Below are 4323 nucleotides of genomic sequence, written 5' to 3'. Positions count from 1 at the left end.
GTAAAAAAACAAAAAACAACCAAAGCAAAAATCCTGCACATACATGAAGTATTAAGTAAAAATATATCAAATCAAGCAATAGGAGGGCCGTCCAAATTTACTTATTATAATAATTAATAAAAGGTTGCCAAATTGAGTAAAATGTTTGTTCTTTCTTCCTTAAAGAATATTAAAAAAAATTCTAATTGTAAATATTGCATTACGTCTCTAAGAAGGTTTTGATGTGTAGGAGGAATTTTATTTTTCCAGTTTAGTAAAATTAGACGTCTGGCTAGCAACATCACAAAACACAATACATTAATTTGTGAGCTGTTCAAATGTATATCTATAGGTACAACACCAAATAGTGACATTACTGGATCTGCTGGGAGTCTAATATTAAAAATTGTTGACAAAGCCTCAATTATTTTAGACCAATAGAGGGTAATGTAGGGACAGTTCCAAAATGTGTGTGATAATGAAGCAGGGGCATAGCCACAACGTTCACAAGAGGCGTCCACTCCCGGAAACATCCTGGACAGTTTTTGTTTAGAAAGGTGCAATCGGTGCAGGATTTTAAACTGCAGCAGACCGTGTCTGATACAAACTGAAGAGGAGTGCAAGTCCCTGTTTTAATAAATGATTCACTGAAATCATCTTTTGCTCAAGTCTCAAATGCTGAAGGACCATTTCTAAGGATCTTATCCAAGTGTTTTTTTTTTTTTTGTTGTTGTTGTTGTTTTTAATTAGCTGATGTTCTGGTGATTTTTAGCATATGTATGAACTCACCTTTAGAGAATCATATTAGCTACCAATATTATCCAATAACTGACCACAAGCAAACATAACACAATACTGGCTGTCTTCATTTTCAACACTATGGAAAATTATTACATAAATAAAAAAGTAGCCTGCTTCAAATAATGTGTTGTATGGAAAAAGCTATAATTATAATAAATAAACAAACCTTCAACCATGGACAATTGTACATTACCAACAAACAAGATTTACATTAATAATGTTTCCACACACTGCAGATATTTAAGGCTGTTTTTAAAGTGGTTCAGTAATTTATACAGTATATATGTTTACCTTTGTGTTGTTCTTGAGATTGTTTGAATGAGTTCCTTTGAGTCTGAGATGAAGTTCAGGAAGTGACAAAGTTATCTAAGACGCTCACTGAAATCATATTTATTGGGTTGAAGAGGGGCGGGGGTGAGAACGAGCCTTGTTTCTTGGAAATGCAATACAAACACTTATGCAAGTATGTGTTTTTTTTTTCCCTCCAGTTCATCTGTTTGACCTACAAAAATGCTACAGGCTTTTGCTACATGGCCAGTGTAGTGTAGTGGTTAAAGGGGTCATATGATGCTGCTATTTTGTGTGTGTGTGTGTGTGTTTGGTGTAATGAAATGTTTATGCGGTTTAAGGTTAAAAAACACATTATTTTCCACATACTTTACATTATTGTTTCTCCTCTATGCCCCGCCTTCTGAAACATGTCGATTTTCACAAGGCTGATCGCTCTGAAAAGCGAGGTGTGCTCTGATTGGCTGGCTATCCATTTCTTTGTGATTGGCCGAATGCCTCAATTGTGTGACGGAAATGTTACGCCCCTTAACATATTGTGATGCCTTGTCCGGCCGGAGCAACAAGACATAAGCCATAAAAACCCATTATATACCGTGATATAAAACATGATTTCTAGGTAAGTTCTTTTTAAAGGCCAAACAGCAAAGTTTAGCTTTCTCAACAAAACAGCGTCACACACCGTGGCTGGCTTGAGTGAGCAGAGGTGGGCGGCTTGAGGACAGCACGGCAGTCGGATTCTACGAAGGAGCGTAGCATTGTGCTTGTGCCAACAACCCACAAGTGACGACCCCGGTCTGGACTCCACTTCGTCCACGTGAAAGCCCATACAAAAAAATTAAGATTCAGCGATCACAGTGCAAAGTTTATGTATTTCCTCAGCGATCAGCAAAGATCAGCTCCAGGCATGACGAAGCGGATATCGTCCTCATTTGGAAGGCCAAACAAAGTAGTTTCACTTTCACAACCAAACACACACTGTCTATACAGCATGGTGGTGGCGGCAACTACAATACTACAACGAGAATAAAAGGTACGCCTTCTTTCTTTGCGTGAACATCTGGGCGGTGTTATGCAAATCTTCCCACATACAGATGTAGAGATGTGGGGGCGTGTTAGAACGAGCCGTTTTAGGGGGGCGTGGACGAGGCTTAACTTTTATATGGGACTTTTATGGGACTCACAGCTGAAAGTGCCCTACCTAACTTAAAATTGTAACAGTTCCTTAATTTTGGTGTCTTTGGAAATAAGACCCTTTGGGCTTTACTTTTCATCAACCAGAGTTGATAATGCTCAAAAATATTAAAAGAAAAACACAATCAAACTCATTTAAATTTTTTTTACCACACATTTTTATATATATATTTTTTTTTATTTGATATAAAAATACATGAAATCAGTCCTGGAGCAATCTAGAAAAGTAATGGGTTGAAAGTCACATGAGTTTCTATTTCAAATCAGAAGAAGATATCATGAAACATGAGATTCCTGCAAATGAGATTTTGAGACTATGTCTAGTTCCCCCAACCTCCCAAAATATAAAAAAATATTTACCAACTGTACTGAAGGGTTCTACAAACTATTTTAGTCATTAAACATACCACTGTATAGTTTTTTTCAATTATAAAACAATAGACAGAAACTTAGACATCATATAAGTGATTTATTTGAGCACTAGAAAAATACAATACGAATAATTTGAGTAAGAAAAATAAATAAATAAAATAAAAAAAAGATTAAACTTTGTATGCCAATTACGTGCTGACATGCTGATGGCCAGTTATAGAGATGGTAATCATAGAGATACGCCATAATAATCACACTCTATTCATATAGATGGCGTTCACATTGATAGCTGTGATTAAACAGTAATAGCGTGCTGATTTGCACTCAAACAGATGGTAATCATGCAGATACAGGCACATTCAACATAAAACACACTCACACATATATGAAAAAATGTTGAAAAATAAAACAAATGAAGAAAAAGGCGATCACTAAATTACGCCTCCATCAGATGACAGGTGTCTCAGAGCGCGTGTCACGAGCCGTCACGAGAGCGCCAGAATTCAAATAAACAATCTTCCGCGTATCTTTCACTTTTTTTAGTGGATCATCTCATTCTGTTTGTGACACTATACGCTACAAAACCATGCCGGGTTTTTTTTACTACCAAGATGCCGTTTCTGAGCGTGTGTTAATAACGGACACAAACAATACTGTCCCTGAAGAACTGAAACGTAAACAAAGGAATTATCATCCATTTTTCAACGTTATTGCTTCGTTGGACTAAACGTGCTCCATGAAATGTCTTCAGTGGACCCTTACCTTTCTAACTAAACTGGGATTTACAGATGTGGATTTATTACGACGAATCTGGTATGTACTGCATTTTTATTCTTCATGTTTCGATGTGTAAATTTAGCAAATACATTCTTTATAAGCTTTCCATTGAAAAACAGTGATATGTCGTCGATGCTTGAGGCTAAGATCTTTATAATGATATATAGTTTGTCAAGATTAAATTTGTCCCGTTTCATTTAATCTATTCATAAATATTGACACGTGAAAACAAGGGGAGTTCAGTGCGCCCGGGTCTGGATGTGGGTTAAGAACTTTTAAAGCACAAACTGTGCTTTAATAAGTGGATAACTGGATTCCAGTTTCAATTAATCTGTCTAAACAGATTAGAAAATTATGTGGTTTTCATTAAAATACATATTAAACACATTTCTCAGTTTCATAAAAAGTTGTGAAATTAGACACACTTCTGTGAATCAGTTCTTTCACAAGTGAAGAACTTTACTGTGGTCCATGTGGATGTAGTAATTTATTTTAAAAGGGATATATTTGTGGGTGACATTTTACGCTTGTCATACCACCTTCAGCTTCTTAGAAGATGTGAGTGGTTTTACCTTTATGTTTGGTGATGGTGTGAGTGACAATTTTTTTTAGATTAACATGTCTCTGGGAGCGTCAGACCAGCTGCAGCAACAAGCAAGAAATCGTCTCAGGTTACGAATGTAACCATGGTTCCCTGAGTAGGGAACGAGACACTGCGTCCTCTAGGGGTCGCTATGGGGAACACCTCGTCTTGACCCGTGTCTGAAGCATACATTGAAAAAAAAACCAACGAGTTGGCTTGCGACAGCCTCTGACGCCACTACCGGCACGACTATAAACAGGCACCAGGAGAACACGTCATTCACTTCTTCGTCTGAAGCTTGCGTCCGAAGCATGGCAGGGAGCTAGAGG

The 4323-nt window shown here is 37.2% G+C and overlaps 1 protein-coding gene across 1 annotated transcript in view; it reads right to left on the bottom strand.

Moving 5' to 3' along the window:
• Positions 1-1125, bottom strand: part of LOC109085199 (serine/threonine-protein kinase Nek1-like) — a 68860-nt gene extending 67735 nt beyond the window's left edge. Inside the window, exon 1 of the mRNA XM_042759275.1 lies at positions 1072-1125. The gene's annotated coding sequence lies outside the window, so the exon portion shown is untranslated. The remainder of the gene's footprint in view (positions 1-1071) is intronic.
• Positions 1126-4323: the final 3198 nt, after the last annotated feature.

This window comes from Cyprinus carpio, chromosome A7 (genome assembly GCF_018340385.1).
Source record: "Cyprinus carpio isolate SPL01 chromosome A7, ASM1834038v1, whole genome shotgun sequence".
NCBI classification, from domain to species: Eukaryota; Metazoa; Chordata; class Actinopteri; order Cypriniformes; family Cyprinidae; genus Cyprinus; species Cyprinus carpio.
The sequence above is the reverse complement of the archived record's forward strand: the minus strand, read 5'-3'. Positions and strand labels throughout refer to the sequence as shown.